Genomic DNA, 19,057 nt, shown 5'->3' on the forward strand with positions numbered 1-19,057 from the left:
TTCATTTTTTTTTTTTTTTTGGTTAAAAAGAATATGCTATGGCATTAGCAGCAAAACTGGCATGAAGTAGCTGGCACTGACATACACGTACCTGTGGCAAATATTTCCAGATGTTTTAGGAAGGTAACCCCAAACTGGCAGAACATTTTTCGTCAATTTTTGTCGCAGTTTGCTCTGCATTTCACCTCTATTGCCCTGTATCATTCAAAAAACGATCTTTCTGATATGTGTGTATTCTCTGTTGACCTGATAATGTGTAAAGTTTATAATTCATGTTTTTGATATGTGATCTCGAAACTTCAGCACTGCTGCTCTCTGAGCTATGCTCGCAATAGATGAATTGGAGATATGGGATGCCCAAGAGTCGGAAGCCCAATTTCTACCACTATGAAATGATTGAGGGATAAGAATTAGAAGGGCTATTTCCTTCACGAAAGTTGAAGCCCAGTGTTATTTGGTATTCAGACTCGACCTGTCCACAGTCGGGTGTTAGTGCATTTCGTCCAATTTACAAATGGATGTATTCGTCATCGATGTACTTACTAGAACAACTCCCGAATAATCTTTACAATAATTGCTCTGAATATTCCACTGGAGAGAAAAAGAAACCATAGGGAAGCCTGAACACACAAGCTCCTTGAAGTGCAAATTAAATCCTGAGAAAAAACAAACAAACAAACAAAGGAAGAAACGCTTACATTTCCTTCAGAGCTGTATTATTTTCACGTAGGTAGCACATTTGTAATTTTATTTTGGGATTTTGTTTAGGATATATATTTTTTTCTTTTATCGAATTGAAGAACAAGAAGAACATTGTTTCAAACAGCACACTTTCCTTTAAATCGAAAGGACCAATTGAATACTTCTCTCACATCTTGAAGAGGGGCAGTATAATGACAATTATTCAAAGTGATTTTAAAAGATACATGTATGTGTTACTAAGTACAGTACTACAAGGTAAATGGGATTGCTCCAAAACCAGGAGGGCTCTTGTACAGAGTCAGGGCTGCTGTGTTATTCATTATAATCAGGAAGAGTGTGGTTTCTTTTTAACCATTTTATTGTTCACATTGTTATTGATAATACAGTGAAGTAGTTGTTGAAAGAAAAAAAAGGCAGATAAGTACCACCAACATCATGAGCTTTTAATAGGCCAAGCCTATTGGCAATAAAGAAAGTTTTCAAAAGTTGGGGGGCATGTTTTCACATTGCATATAAGTGCATGTCCATTCAAAGGGAAGGCTCATATGTCAACAATCCCCAGAGCTCAATACTGTATTTTGGAATGCAGATAACAGGAATCATGTTTTGGTCTATATACGCCAGTATAGTTTTCATTGGAAGAAAATGTTAGCAGCATTATACCTTTATGGTTTGTGTAAAGCAAGTGTGTATGAACACATTTGATTTGGCCATTAATTTGTTTGCATGACAGCCAACCATTGATATGTGTAAATGTGTTTCTAGGTAATGAAAATGCAAATGGAACACCAATTGAACACTTAGTCAAGGTCAGCCTTCTCTCTTGTATCGGTGCTGTCATTGTTAATCACATAGGCACAGGGATGCTTAACGTGTAGGCATAGAGTCGAGATGGCTAATGGAGGCATACATACCTTCTTCATTCAACCATAGAATTTTCTAAGATATTGTGGCTGCATGGCCATTTAGGAAGTCTGATTGGTTTGTCAAAATAACGTCAATCATCTGTTAGAGCAGAGGATGTAAAATATTCCCAAGACTCCCTGTCAAAGAAAAAACAAAACTATATTGTAAATCAAGTGTTATAATCTAATGGATGAACACTTGTTCTTGTTCTGTCCTGATGTGCTGATGTAATCGGTCAGATTGTAAGATACCTATGTGATGGAGATTAAAAAAGTTTATACACTGGTAAAGCCAAGAAGAAACATAATACGTTTGGTGATAGTATTGTTGCTATTCATGTTTTTGTTGTTGTTGTTGTTGTTGTTGTTGTTTTTTTGTTTTTGTTTTTTGCTTAGCGACTTATGCAGAGAGTTTGTGGTCCAGAAATATACACTGGATATGTTAGATATGAAAGGTGTGTAATTGTGAACGAGTACATGGCTTTGTGTTTGCGAAAGTGCCATGTAGTGTGTATCATTTGTATGTGCTTGTGTTTGCAAATTGGTGTTTGATACATTGTAATGGGATCGTCACACTCTCCAGATGCCCATGACTCATCTGAAGGGATATGGAGACTGGGCATTTTCCTCTCGCTCCTGTGGAGCCGCGAAAGTGACAAACGGGATCACTTCAAAGCGTCACTTAAGAGTCACATTTTTTTTTTTTACCAGGCATTCAATTGCTAACTTCTGAAGGTGTCTGCCTTTGTATGTTTCTACAACAGATATATGGCGCTATACAAATGCTGTGGATCACCATATACAGTGTATACTGTAACAGCCCAAGATGAACTATACAATGTACTCTGTTGCTTATGCACTGTTAGAATTTGACCAAACTTAACCAAATTAATTTCCTTTAACATTAGCTCTTAAAGCAACGATTGGCCGTAATACGACAAAAGAGTCTATCTTGTAAACTTTTTTTCCTTTTTTTTTTTTTTTTTTTTTTTAAACCAAGGAAGTGATAACAAGTAAGGAACGAATGTTGTTTCGAATGAAACGGGTCCTTAATATTAGAAATCTTTTTTATCAAGAAACATGTAGATGAATCTTGTCTTGTTTGTTTCTTCTTGTGTTTTGCATCATCACGCATCTATATTGCATTTCATCGTGCTATCACAACAATGTGCATTTGATTAAGTTAAGACTCTATTCCCAGGAGAACTACAGTGTCCCTCAGTGGCTCAGTATACAGTGTATTTTCATATGATTTTTTTTTTTTTTCGCCCCTTCTTCAATACCTTTTTCTTTCTGATCTTCCTATCGTTTTTGTTGTGTACAGTATTCATTATGTTTCCCTCTCTCTCTCTCTCCAATATTCTTTCGTGTATTTGTTCCTAACCCCCCACACACACACACGCACACACACACACACACACACACGCACACACACACACACACACACACACACACACACACACACACACACACACATCCCTACAAATACGCCTTTTTTTTCAGAGTCAGCTTGCACATCTCATGAAATGACATGTTGTACCCTTAACGAAGAAAGACGTTAACAATGCCATTTTTTTCCCCGAAGGAATACATTTTATTGACCAACCACCAGTCCTCACAAAAGGAAAATCCTCCAAGCAATGCAAGTACACTTGCAGAGGATTCATAGCGTAGGAAATTCAGGATAACGAAACACATAGGTTACCTTCCTGATAAGTGCCTTTAGAATGAATAATACGATAGTAGCTGTAAACACGTCCATCATGGCATTATGACAGTTATACGAGAATTTGTTTATTTTCGTTCTCTTTTCTTTCTCTTTCTTTTTGTTTGAATGTGTGTATGAGAGAGCTTTTTTTTTTTTTTTTAAAGCTACTTATAGGGCCTCTGAAATACAGCTCTCATATTCATTGTGATTAAATCTCTGCTACTCATATAAAGGAATGTAATGGTCGCGACCCTCACAAAGGTCAAGCGGTTTACTTATCCAAAACTTTAAGCTGTATTGGTCTGTGACCTATCTGCATGACTTTTTTTTTTTGGCAACCTGTGATATTGATGATATATCTTGGGTATAGCATAATACAGAAAAATAATGTTACAGATGGCTTGTCATAATCGTTCAACCTCAAGAGTTATGAAGAGATGGAATGCCAGTGGTACATGTATTCTGGTCTATAAGCTACATGATTATCAATATTGAGAAATCATTTATGAGCCATAGTCATTGTCTTGTCGAGTCATTCCGAGTGTAACCTCCTCTCGTTGAAAGTGCTCCAGGTGCTGTGAAAAGGAACACAAATAATAATATAAGTAACCAAATGTAAAAGTAACCAAATGACAAGGTCGTTGCTGTGTTATGTTTTTGTGTGTGTGTGTGTGTGTTTTTTTTTAAATTTAAGTAAGCCTTTCTCACATTTGGATATTGAAAAAGCAACAAAATATAAATAGGGCCATGTTGCGTGGTATTTCCGTACGGCGAATATCTGACTATCACCACAGTTGACCTTGCATAAAATACACCTCAAGATGTTTGAAGGCGAAAAAAAAAATCAAACCACAAGTTAGAGGAATTCTAGACCAAATAAGTTATTCTTAAAAGAAAGGGTTAACTGACACTGACATTTGCAAAATTTTGGCAACCGTCCCTGAGCAGTGTATAAAAATAACAATAGATGAATATGCAAATGAGTGAGCTGATGATGTGGTGCATTTCCTGTTTATTTCGTAAAAAGGAAAAAAAATAACTTCTTTTTTCTTTTACCGCGTATCGCGTGATCAAAAATAAATGTCTCCTAAAAAATAAGGACAACGTAAAATATACACAAGTCTCTAACTTCCGCAACAAAGCCGTACAGAGCTAAAAATGAAAAAAAAAAAATCATCAGTCCCCTTTGAAACCAAGAGCATGAGCATGCGTGTGTATGTGTGTGAGCGTGGTGGGGGGGGGGGGGGGAGGATGCTGCCCTGGGAGTTGTATTCGATTCAAGAAGTTCTCTGACATCGACCAAAAACTCTGACAAAAGGCGGTTGAAATGAGCGACACGCCAAGAGGGATTGTTACAACAAAAGCTTTCACTCATTAGGGTATTATAGAAGAGCAATAATCATGAAAACTACTGTACGACACATGGTAATAAAGGAAGAATAATAAAAAGGAAAGGAAATAAACAAAGCATTTACAAAGAGCACGGTGTAGGTCAGAATACGAAAAAACAAAACAAAACAAAAAAACAAAAAACAAAACACAAAACAACCAAACAACCCGATGGGTATGACGGCCTTGTTATTTGTCTAAAAAAAAAAAAAACAAACAAAAAACAAACAAACAAACAAACAAACAAAAACAAGATATCACTGTTGACTCGCTGGGCTGGTAGTACATGTGTTTTTATTTGTCTTGTTAAAGTAATAATTAGTGTTGTTCACAAGCCTGTGAAAGTTTTCACGGTAATCACAGATCATAGGGGGAAAGGGAAGATGTTTATAACGAGAGACCAATATCCCTGCTAAACTCATTTCGAAATGTCTGGAAAATGTTTCTTATTATTGATGTCTTTAGATATTCATAAAATCATTTTTGATTATCGATTTGGTGTAAAAGATGTTAGATTTACAAAGAACATGGAAGAAAATAGTGACGAAAAAGAAGATATTGAAGTCAAATTCGTAGTAGGCATTTTTCAGAGAGTAAATGACCGATATGAAATTTCCAATCTAAAAAGGTTGGTTACTCCTCAAAAAAAAAGTAATAAAAATAATAATTATGGCAAAAGGAAAGAAAGGAGCAAAACAACGCAACAACTTGAAGTATTTCACTGCTGAGTGATTTGAAATATGAATAAATGCATGTTGCTCGAGCGGGCGCTGCTCGCCATTGAAAGGGGAGGGGATGGGGCTCATTTCATGTGGGGTAATGGTATCTATGTCAATGCTCTAACTACATCCGCTATGGGCCTACAGGTGTCTTAATCATAACGTGCCAAATCAAAGCCAAACCTGATGTTTAGTTCAACACTTTCGGTATGCATCGAACGCCAGCATCTTCGCGGTGGCCGCAGTTATGGATTCTCAATCCATTGCTGCCACAATGAAAGATACGCCTTTCTACTCCAATGCAAGCCACCTCATCAAGCAAAATGTCGCCGGTGCCTTCTCCAAAGGCCGCATTGGTCAGTGCTTCTTCTGCACCTGGGAAACCAAGACTTCTGCAGACAACTTCCGCATCGGTGATATCCCAAGAGTCATCGCATACAGTTCCCCAGGCGTCGTTTTCCTCGTCGTAAACCTCTACTCGACCTTCACGTGGGTCACTGCCATCGACGAGGCGAACTAGATAAGACAGCGTAAGCGGGATTGGATTTTTGAAGCCATTTGAAGCCATTCGTTTCTAAGTTTAACATCGAATCGAACTTGCTTTAAATAACCATCACCGTTCTTACTCTTACTTGATTTGCGCACACTTTTAACCTAATTTGGTCAGAAAGTCTAGCAATTCAAAAATGAAAACTTATATGCTTACGGATTGGAGTTGTTAGACCTTACCTGCAGGACCACAGATGACGCCGGCATCTTCGGAATGTCCGCAGTTGTGGACTCCGATTCCCCCGTTGGCACAATCAAGGATGCTGTCTTCTGTTCCATCGCATTCCACGTTATCAAGGAAGATGAAACCGGTGCCTTGTCCGAAGGTTGCCCGAGTCGGTGAGTCTAGAGCGCCGTCAAAACCGAGACTGTTGCAGACAACGGCTGCATCGGTGATATCCCAGTAATCATCGCACACAGTCCCCCAGGCTCCGTTGTGCCAAATTTCTACTCGCCCTTCGTTTGCGACACTTCCACCAACGAGGCGAACTAGACAAAGGAGATTGAAATTAGAAGTCATAAAGAAAAAAAAAATTATATTCAGATCAAGAAATTCAATAAAAACGATACCTTTACTCATTTTGTCAAATTTTCTAAATTACATCGAGTAAATAATAAAATAGTTTAGTATAAAGAATTTCACTTTAAAACAACATCACGTCACTGAAGTGCCCTTCCCTGGTGGTTGACAATTAGGATGGCGCATGGATTAATTACATTTTTATCTATAAAGTGCTCATCTATTCTCGACATATTAGAGACGTGCTGATGACGTGATAAATTATCCAAGTCTTTTTGTCACATATGTATAACATTATATCGGCGACGTTATGATGACTGTAATTTTGCTTGTTTTTTCGACACCACAGAAGAGCCGTAGAGACAACAATATATTTACGTCTTTCTTGCGTCGTACACATCACATCATCAAAAGCGACGTTTCAATATTCAGAAATGTACGTCTTTTATGTATAGTATTTATCACGTCATGTGGCTCTAGGGGGGCCTTAACAATAGTAATTCTGTATCATTGATATCATTCATAATATATGATATGTTGAAAACTGAATAATGATTCATGAAAATAAATCCTAAATGTCAATCTCTGAAATGCAAGTTACAGACTCAGGGTCGGATCAAGGAATTTCGTAAAGGGGGGGGGGGGGGGGCGCAAAGCAGTTTATATTCATGGGGCCACTTCGGGTTTCATCATCTGACTAGCAAAAAGAGCTGTCCCTCGCTTTTTTTATATTTACATTGGTCATCATGCAATAAGATTTCATGCAAACTTTTACTTTAAAAAAGCAAACAAACAAAAGAAAACATTGAAAGGGGCGCACAACGTCCCCTTTTAATATTTCTCGTTATTTCTTTCAGCAAGATACAAACAAACAAACAAAAAAATGAAGGGATGGGGTGCCCGGTGCCGACTGACATGGTTCGAACTGAAAAAAAAAGGCAAAAAAAAAAAAAAAAAAAAGCAGACTGCTAGTTTAACGGTCCATTTTATGGTGCTTTATTCTGCCTTACCAACAGAACTACACGTGACTCCAGCATCTTCTGAATGAGCGCAGTTGTGGTCTCCAATGTCATCGCTGGGGCAATCAAGATGGTCGGATCTGTGTCCCTGCATTGCACGTTATCAAGTAAAATGTCACCGGTGCCTTCTCCAAGGCGGCATTGGTCAGTGCTTCTTGAGCGCCTGAAAAACCAAGGTTTCTGCACACAACGCCCGCATCAGTGATATCCCACAGGTCATCGCACACAGTTCCCCAGGCTCCGTTCGTGTAAACTTCGACTCGCCCTTCATTTTGTAAAATGCCATCGACGAGGCGAACTAGTTGAGGAAAGAGATAACTTTCAGTTAATACTTAAAAGCAATTTACGACCACGAGATATTTGAAAAAAAAATGTTTTACTTACCTCCAAACCAATTTCACATTTGTGTAGCATAAAGTGTAGTATTAATTATTAAAATATATCTCCTATCGAAATCAAGGGGAAACAGTGATATTGATTAGCTTTCGCTTACAGGTGTACTACATATGCGCAATTGGGCTTATTGCAATAACATCTTAGATACATACTGGATATTAATATTGATCATCTCTTCGCTTACATGGAAGGACACAAGAGATTACTCAAATATAAGGCATGCATGGTTTATCTGAAAAAAAAAATGTCTCCTCTGTCTCTACGATACCTAACCCAAGTGCATTCTTTGAGAAGGTAGAGGCTTCATTTTGCCATGAAACTTGAATGAAATTTCAATAAAGTTGATAATGGTCATAGGAACAGATAATTAGGCCCCTAATTCTTGTTAGTGATACGGATAACGGTCTGGTGTAAAGATTTAAAAAGGAAAACCTTTTGAATTACAGTGTATTAGTATTGTTGTTATTTCTAAAGGATTTTTCTATCATTATTTATGTCGGGTCCATCCTGAACTCATGAACAAACAAACAAACACGCAAACTCTAGATGGCGCGCTTGCTTTTGCGACCCTCTGAAGCAGCGACAACTCGTCGGCAGTGAGGGTATGTTCCTGATAATCAAGGACTCTAAATAATGCTGATGATACAAAGGAGTTAGTGTCGGGGGAAGTCACAATAATTGTAGAAATGAGGGGTGCTTGGCTTGGCTCTGGGGTCTGTGCTCCGAGTGTTTTTCTACTTTTAGACGAGCTTGAATGAAGACTAGCCACATTATAAAACCGCACAGATTTTATATCAGTAGGCCGTCACGTAATCTGAAGATAAATGACGAAGCAATGTGCAAAATCTATCTTAACTTGATTTAAAAACAAGCAAACAAACAAGAAACAATATCAACAACTTGACAGGTCTTCAATAAAATCACTACACGACTTGGTCAAAATTTAGTATTATCAGTCGATCAGTTCGCCCAGACTCAGTCAAAGTACAAAGTTAACGTGAATATAATTATGCAGTATCCTGATTTTTATCTTCATCTAAATATTACAACTATGCTACGCTGAGAACGGTATGTCATAATGTGAAATACTGAAGCAATTCAAATTACACGTGTAATGAGTAAATCTTTCCATTTCGAATGGAAGTGACAGGGTCTGTGCGATAGATGCTAGTAATTGGTATTATGGGGTTATCAGATAGGAGTATCTTACCTGCAGGGATTACACTTAACCCCAGCATCTTCTGAATGAACGCAGTTGTTGATTCCGAATCCACTGTTACCACACTGAAAGATGCCCGTTTCTGTTCCAGTACAGTCCACGTCGTCAAGCAAATGTCACCGGTGCCTTCTCCAAAGGCGCTCTACTCAGTGCTATTTCGGCGCCTGCAAAACCAAGACTTCTGCAGACAACTTCCGCATCGGTGATATCCCAGGAGTCATCGCATACAGTTCCCCAGGCGTCGTTTTCCTCGTCGTAAACCTCTACTCGACCTTCACGTGGGTGATTGCCATCGACGAGGCGAACTAGTAATTGAAAAAAAAAGACGAGCATTATAGAACTAGACCTCATCCTCATATAGTACACGTAGAGATCTGTAAACCTATTATATGAAAAAAATAACAACAAACGAATAGTAACGATTGATCAGTGCACGCTGATTGTCATCGTAATTCGTAAAGTTGTCATTTCTTCGTGATCATTCATTCAGAAAAAAAGAACGATGATATTCCAGGACTTATGCGTCGTCTGCAACTTCCGGATGATATCAAAAGTTTGGCATACATGAAAGCAAATAGCAATCGGTCATTGTTTTATAAGCTGTGGTCTATAATTATATCTGGACGCCATTATCCTCTAGAAATTATTCATATTTCACAATCAGATAATGCTGTGATAACTAAAGACTGCAGCGGTCAATATGCTGGAAGGTTGAAACGCCAACCTTTGCTACTTTTTTTGTCAAAATTCTCATTCAAAGATATTTACACATCTATTTTACCTGGAGAGTTCCCTACTCTTCCCCTTCCCTTTCATTTCAGCTTTGAAGTTTCTTTGACTTCAAAGCTGATTTGAGTCAGAATTTTAGCGTATCTGTGATCATAGGATCACCGGTATAAAGTGCAGTTTTCTCAGACCCCACATTTCCACGCTCGAGGCCAGGTGCGGCCGAGCATCAGTAGCAGTAATCGCATCGCTAGATCGCTGTATTGAAAATCTGGCAGACGCTAAGCCTCATCTTGACTCCGTACGAACATGTGGCCAATTATTTTTTTTTTCTTTTGCAGTTGGTCACATGGCGTGACTATTTGCAGAAACTAGTTCTGAAAATATATGACACATTGCAACTGATTGACAACTATATAGCCGCCTTGTTTCTTTCATGAATCGCTGTGCGTTTTCTTTTGAAAATGTGGAGGGTGGAGGTGGTTATATTTTCTGGTGCCCCCCCCCAAAAAAAAAGAAGATGAAGAAGAAGAAGAAGAAGAAGAAGAAATAGAATTAAATGAATAGATAATAAAAAAAGGGGGCTTCAGAGTAATTTTCTTGCCCCCCCCCCCCCCCCCCCCAACACACACACCTCGGTTGAGTCGGCCATGTTGTTAATGCGCAAATTGAAATTCATTCTCTTTGTGAAGACAAATAATTTGTAGTTTGATTCACAATGTGCAGATGGTAAAAACAAAGATTGAAATTGCATGCCTTTGTGATGAGCTGCCGATACGATAGTTGTAGGAGTTATTCGCATTATGTAAAGGTGTGACATGTAGATTTGATATTTTACGAGGTCTTTCGTAACTATGCAATGTGATTTTCAATTCAATTATACAATTCTGTTACGTTTCATCACATTATGATAATATGTAAGATAAAGCACACCTATCACAAATCATAATTGTTTTGACAATCTGTAAGAAATACTTTTAATTCAAGGTGAGTCATAATAGTGTATTACAAAATGTATGTACAATTGAAGCACAGTAAATTCTGAATAAAAACAACAACAGTGAACTTAAGACTGTGAAAGTAACATCATCAGAAAACGAAATGCACTTTCAGCAATTCAACTTTGTCGTTGATTTATAGGTAACATAGCCACAACATGCACGAGCATGGACACATGGACATAAAGAAAAATAACGTTATATTATGACCTATTATCATGATAAGCAATGCAATATCATTATCAATGTCAATAATTATTAATTATCAATTTAACCAATGTGCAGTTAGTCAGGTTTCTGTCACGTGACCATCGCCACAAGGATGAAAAGCGTTGTATTTCTCAAACATGACATAAAGAACGTATAACCGTGGAATGGCATCATTCAGGATGTCAAGTTCAAAACATTTTATGAGTGAGATTTTCATGACTCGGCATCTTGGAGCGCGAATGTGCGCGCGAGCGAGGGTGTGGGAGGGTTTTTCCCCCTGTGGCCTCCCACGGTTTTCACGGTTTTCAATTTTTAGCTCTTAATGGTGCTATCAAGTGCATACTTATGACTATTTTTTACTTACTTTGAAAGACAAAAGGGAAATATACCTTCAATGCAACTATCACTTTAATCTTTTGAGCTATGCTCATTATTATAGGCCCAAGTTGCAGACTTCGCCCGATGCGTGAGAAAAATGGGTGCCATGCGTTGCCATGAGATGGCCCCTAAATGCTTGAGTCTCACGCAGAATGCGTGAGACTTGGTAGCTCTGCATCATTTACAAACAGACGGCTATAAACTGCTGCGCGCAGATGCTTTGTACATAACGCGCGACAGTGAAGCGCTGGTATACACAAGCGCGAAATAATGATAAGTATTGAAAATAGATAATAGTAATAATGATGATGATGATAATGATAATGTTAATAACAATAATAAGATCATGAATACTAATGATATGTTTTAATATTAGATGGCTTAGACAGTTTCTGGTATGTGATTGGTCGAGAGCTCATCACGTGATGCTGTTTGCGAGGATCGCAAATGTTATATTTTCCCAGCTCGTTATATTATACAAATGATGCACAGGATAGTATACAGATATTGACTTACCAGAGGTGGAATATAACATTTGAGATCCTCGCGGGAAGTTATATTTTGTCGAGGATTATTATATTTTTCCGAAGCGCGTAGCGCTGAGGAAAAATATAGTATTCCGAGACAAAAATATAACTTCCCAAACGAAATTAAGTGTTATATTCCTACCGAAGGAAAAAGTCAATATCTGTTATACTATATGACCTACAGTACAAGAAAAAAACTGCTGTATAGGCCCTAAAGCAAAACGACTAGGTCTATATGTGTGTGTGTGTGCAAAGCGTCTCTGTGTATGTTGCGCGCATCATAACAATTGATTTTTTTGATTACGTCACCCCTCCAGATATAACGCCATTTGTTTAACGTAGTCGCTGTTATATTCCATGATTGTACGTAATTTACGTCATGTTATGAAATATAACGCTTCTCATCCTTGTGAACATGGTCACGTGACAGCATTTTGACCAATCACACATTGGTATCTATATAGGTGATATAATAATGTGTGTTAGTGAAGGTGCGGCGCGCTCGAGAGTATTGACAATGGTGCGACATGCACGAGGCAGCGAGTGCATGTTTGCAACCGTTGTCAATACTCGAGAGTGCGCCGCACCTTCACTAACGCCACGAATAATCCTGTGCATCATTTGTTTTATAAAATGGGTCGAAAACTAACAGCATTATTCACGTACCTTTGTGGGTCAATACCAGTCAGCTACATGTAGCACTCGCTCAAAAGTCAAGATGTCCGAAGATGTTCCTCCCAAACATTTACGCACGTCGCACTCGGAAATCCCGCACGTAAGTACTGTACGTACGTATAAGAGTACACGTACGCCACGTGTTATGCACAAGAAAGGCCGCCGGCTGTTGTGGCAGCCCGCGCCCCGAACTAGAAGTTGTTTACAGGATTGACAGCGAGTATAGTAGCGCGTGACGCACTTGTAACAACTGATTGAGTGCGCACTGCTAGTGTAAACATTGTGACGTACGTCAGGCCAGGGAGGTGGAAGAGAGACTCTTCTTAGTGCATTTACTAGGAAATTATTGCACGCACACGTGACTCATTTCAGCGCTCCAATTGGCTACATTCTTGAACCCATTTTATAATGACCAACTGGTCAAAAGAATATATTTTTCCATGTGTGTCGCCCTCTTACGGTTGAAATACAAACAATTACACCACGTGTGGGACCACGTCGGTAACTTGGAGGAGCAAACGATTACTATCGATAACTGCAGTCTGGATCGACATAATCTGTTCCCACCTCACCCCCCCCCCCCCCCAAACACACACACGATACGTGAGAGAGTAGACGGCACGGCGCGGCGCGGAGTACGAGTAGCGTCATACGTACAGTGTAATAACGTAGGTTGTACCGTAGGCCCTACCCAATGTAGGGGAGACCGGGTCTAGTTGTTACACGGGCAAGTTGTTACACTGTCATTTTCTCTATTATGATAAAATGATGGCGTTATACAAGTAATATCAAATCAAAACGTATAGCCAACGATCTCTGCATGCGAAATCTGGCGTTGCCTGGACGTCACATGTGGAAGGTAGGTCCAAAAAAACCTTTTTTTACCTCTCCGAGTAAAATTTTGAAAATTCGATTTTTCTTTATTACACCAAATTAATTCTTCTCCAGTAAGTGATGAGTATGTGGTTGAAAGAAGCGTGTTTTGGCTGTCTTTTGGTGAAAGTAGCAACACATGATGTTTGATTGTTTATTGGCCACACGTGTGAAAAGTTTTGAAAACGCACTGGGTCAAGTTGTTACAACAACTTGACCCGTCTGGAGAATCGAGTGGTGTAACAACTTACCCCAATGCACTTTCAATTGAATTTATGGTTATATATATATATATATATATATATATATATATATACACACACACACACACCCACACACACCCAACACACTCATACACCCCAGCATAGGCTAACATGCACACCCTGACAGGTTAATATTAAGAATTACCTAACACGTCAGATCTGCATTACCCGATTTGAGTTGACTTTCTACGGTGTAACAAAGTACCCCATGTGCTGTAACAACTTACCCCAACATCGGGGAAAGTTGTTACAAAATTTTGTGTTTATTGATTACGTAATATCTTGTTTATATTATCTGACTTCCAAAGTTTGTACTGTTTTTAAGTAAAGGAGGAAATAAGGTATCCTCAAAGCAAAAATGAAGCCGATTCCTCTATGGTTTTTTGTACAGACCTAAAAATGTGAAAATTGTACCAACTAGACCCGGTCTCCCCTACCGTTTACGTATGCACGTACACGTAAACGGCCCGCGAAGTTTGGATTCACACTTCAAAATGGAACCCCGTTTTGTCTATAATAAACGACGACGAGCTCGATAAGATTTTGGAGATAAGGATTCTAACTCCACTAACATATCCTAAAATAAGCGAGTTAAATATCTAGGTCCTAGAGACACTTTGTTCAGTTCAATTCTTAGAACGAGGGCAATTCATGAATCTTTGTTTTGACGTAAATTAGAGTTAGACTAACGTTAGATCCAGGCCTAACGTTACATCGAACAAACAACAAGTGGAGGACTACGACACCGAGCAGACTGGTTTGCAAATCACTGTGTTTCTACAATGTTCATCTCTGCAACAGAGGAAAACAAAGACTGATTTTGAACTTGCTGCAGATTCCTGATGACAGAAGGTAGGCCTACGTCGTTATTTGATACCGGTCCTGGCACAAGACAAATTGACTAAAAATCACAGGGTAGGGCCTAACAACAGGCCTAGAAAAAGATGATGCACTGTGTCTGTGGAACCAATTTGGACGCATGTGAATTGTGATGTAGGCCTAGGCCCTTCTAACGTTAACGTTACACTTAGGGCCTAACTCTAACGTCAGACTTAACGGTTGTTAGAGTTTACTTTTAGACGCTAGACTCACGTATTTCATACGCAAGTCGAACGTTAAACGTTAGACCTTGTGACGTTAGATTCTTACGTTAGAACTCCTTAACAATAGATCTAAATTAGGACTAACGTTAGAATAGAGTCTATCTAGTAGGCCGTATAACATTTAACAAACATTAGAATCTAGACATAGGTTCTAGGGCCTACCTGTAGAAACAAATGTCAAATGATAAAAATTGCCCAGTGGGCCATAACGTTAATAGACCTAAAGTTAGTTAGATTTGTTTTGTAAGTAGACCCTAGAACATCTGCTGATCTTTTTGGACCTGAGCCTAATTTAACTATAGGGCCCCAAAGCGTCGTTACTTGACTTGAGCCTAACGTTAACGTTAGTACTAGGCCTAGGCACCCTACATATAGTTCTAGTAAATAGTAGACTATCTTAACCATCTACACAGTCCAGTCGCCGCTGGCTACAAAATCGCGAAAGCTCGCGCACACCGCGTCTGGTCGGGTGAATCGGGCTAACATGAGCGTAAACGGTTAAGCTATGCGTCGTTAGTGTAGACTCTTCTGTAAAGCACAATCAAGGGCAAGGCCATCTAATATAACAGATATCGACTGGTAGGGGTGGAATGTAACAATCTTTGGAACGTCAGGGAGTTATATTTTCCCTCGTAATCATATTTTCCCTTGGGAAAATATAACTCCCTGGCGGTCCAAAGAATGTTAAATATTCCACCCCGTACCAGTCAATATCTGTATAATAGATGTCTATTATGTAAATCTATTTTTTGGACAAAAACCAGTTTGATTTTATCAGAATGGCAGCTTCGACGACCAGATTCAATTCAATTTAGGCCTAATTCATTTATTTCATACTTCTCATTTATGAATATTACATCACAAATAATAGCACAATTTCTTTTACCTTGTCAACAATGTACAAAAACAAATATATATATATATATATATATATATATATATATATATAGTGAAAACTTTGAGCAAAGAAAATGGGACCGGTGCGCGGTAGAGCACCGGTCTAGTAATCCGGAGGTCTCGGGTTTGAATCCCGATGAAAACCGATTTTCTTTGCTCGAAGTTTTCACTATTTATTATTTGTTTCTGGTCAGTTTTCCCTTTCTTTGTTTATATATATATATATATATATATATATGTATATATATATATATATATATATATATATATATACATGATCATAAAACAGTAATTGCTATGATAACTGGTCGAAATCGAAATGGGGTTGTACAAAGAGAAGTATGACGGGACCTACATGAAAGCAAGCTTGTTTGACTGTAGCCCCGAGTAACCAGTGTTTGTGAAAAAAAAAAAAAAAAATGTTGTCAATTAGAGTTGCTGTGACATCAGAAATTCGAGTGGGCTTCTTTATGAGAGGTGAAAAAGACTGATAACATCACGTCTTGGCATATGGATTTGGTATGACAATCTAAAAGCTTAGAATTAAAATCACCCATGATAAAGTGTTTTTCTACTTTTAGACGAGCTTGAATGAAGACTAGCCACATTATAAAACCGCACAGATTTTATATCAGTAGGCCGTCACGTAATCTGAAGATAAATGACGAAGCAATGTGCAAAATCTATCTTAACTTGATTTAAAAACGAGCAAACAAACAAGAAACAACAACAACAACTTGACAGGTCTTCAATATAATCACTACACGACTTGGTCAAAATTTAGTATTATCAGTCGATCAGTTCGCCCAGACTCAGTCAAAGTACAAAGTTAACGTGAATACAATGTATAATTATGCAGTATTCTGATTTTTATCTTCATCCAAATATTACAACTATGCTACAGAACGGTATGTCATAATGTGAAATACTGAAGCAATTTAAATTACCACGTGTAATGAGTAAATCTTTCCATTTCGAATAGGAGTGACAGGGTCTGTGCGATAGATGCTAGTAATTGGTATTATGGGGTTATTAGATGGGAGTATCTTACCTGCAGGATTACACTTAACCCCAGCATCTTCTGAATGAGCGCAGTTGTTGATTCCGAATCCACTGTTACCACACTCAAAGATGCCCGTTTCTGTTCCAGTACAGTCCACGTCGTCAAGCAAAATGTCACCGGTGCCTTCTCCAAAGGCGGCTCTACTCAGTGCTTCTTCTGCACCTGGGAAACCAAGACTTCTGCAGACAACTTCCGCATCGGTGATATCCCACAAGTCATCACACACAGTTCCCCAGGCGTCGTTTTCCTCGTCGTAAACCTCTACTCGACCTTCATGTGGGTGATTGCCGTCGACGAGGCGAACTAGTAATTGAAAAAAAAAAAAAAAGACGAGCATTAATAGAACTAGACCTCATCCTTATAGTACACGTAGAGATCTGTAAACCTATTACATGAACAAAAAAATAACAACAAACGAATAGTAACGATTGATCAGTGCACGCTGATTGTCATCGTAATTCGTGAAGTTGTCATTTCTTTCGTGATCATTCCTCAGAAAAAAAGAACGATAATATTCCAGGACTTATGCGTCGTCTGCAACTTCCGGAGTTCCCTACTCTTCCCCTTCCCTTTCATTTCAGCTTTGAAGTTTCTTTGACTTCAAAGCTGATTTGAGTCAGAATTTTAGCGTATCTGTGATCATAGGATCACCGGTATAAAGTGCAGTTTTCTCAGACCCCACATTTCCACGCTCGAGGCCAGGTGCGGCCGAGCACCAGTAGCATGCAGTAATCGCATCGCTAGATCGCTGTATTGAAAATCTGGCAGACGCTAAGTCTCATCTTGACTCCGTACGAACATGTGACCAATTATTTTTTTTCTTTTGCAGTTGGTCACATGGCGTGACTATTTGCAGAAACTAGTTCTGAAAATATATGACACATTGCAACTGATTGACAACTATAGCCGCCTTGTTTCTTTATGAATCGCTGCGGTGCGTTTTCTTTTTAAAATGGGGGAGGGTAGAGGTTTATATTTCTAGTGCCACTGTCGAGTTTCTGTAGAACTTCCGGGGTTCATCGGCTGGCAAGCCAAAAAGAAAAAAAAAAGAAGAAGAAGAAATAGAATTAAATGAATAGATAATAAAAAAAGGGGGGCTTCAGAGTAATTTTCTTGCCCCCCCCCCCCCCCACACACACACACCTCGGTTGCGTCGGCCATGTTGTTAATGCGCAAACTGAAATTCATTCTCTTTGTGAAGACAAAATAATTTGTAGTTTGATTTACAATGTGCAGATGGTAAAAACAAAGATTGAAATTGCATCCCTTTGTGATGAGCTGCCGATACGATAGTTGTAGGAGTTATTCGCATTATGTAAAGGTGTGACATGTAGATTTGATATTTTACGAGGTCTTTCGTAACTATGCAATATGTCTTTTCAATTCAATTATACAACTCTGTTACGTTTCATCACATTATGATAATAAAGCACACCTATCACAAATCATAATTGTTTTGACAATCTGTAAGAAATACTTTTAATTCAAGGTGAGTCATAATAGTGTATTACAAAATGTATGTACAATTGAAGCACAGTAAATTCTGAATAAAAACAACAACAGTGAACTTAAGACTGTGAAAGTAACATCATCAGAAAACGAAACGCACTTTCAGCAATTCATCTTTGTCGTTGATTTACAGGTAACATAGCCACAACATGCACGAGCATGGACACATGGACATAAAGAAAAATAACGTTATATTATGACCTATTATCATGATAAGCAATGCAATATCATTATCAATGTCAATAATTATTAATTATCAATTTAACCAATGTGCAGTTAGTCAGGTTTCTGTCACGTGACCATCGCCACAAGGATGAAAAGCGTTGTATTTCTCAAACATGACATAAAGTACGTATAACCGTGGAATGGCATCATTTACAAAACAGACGGCTATAAACTGCTGCGCGCAGATGCTTTGTACATAATGCGCGACAGTGAAGCGCTGGTATACACAAGCGCGAAATAATGATAAGTATTGAAAATATAGATAAAAGTAAAAATGATGATAATGATAATGTTAATAGCAATAATAAGGTCATGAATACTAATGATATGTTTTAATATACATGTATGTCTATTATATTTTAAAAAAATCTATTTTTTGGACAAAAACCAGTTTGATTTTATCAGAATGGCAGCTTCAACGAGCCGATTCAATTCAATTTAATTCATTGATTTCATACTTCTCATTTATGAATATTACATCACA

The 19,057-nt window shown here is 38.4% G+C and overlaps 1 pseudogene; it reads right to left on the reverse strand.

Moving 5' to 3' along the window:
* Positions 1 to 3,650: 3,650 nt before the first annotated feature.
* The window catches only part of LOC140228525 (uncharacterized), a 333,922-nt pseudogene continuing 318,515 nt past the window's right edge, over positions 3,651 to 19,057 (reverse strand).

The sequence above is a fragment of the Diadema setosum genome, chromosome 5, assembly GCF_964275005.1.
Source record: "Diadema setosum chromosome 5, eeDiaSeto1, whole genome shotgun sequence".
Classification (NCBI taxonomy): Eukaryota; Metazoa; Echinodermata; class Echinoidea; order Diadematoida; family Diadematidae; genus Diadema; species Diadema setosum.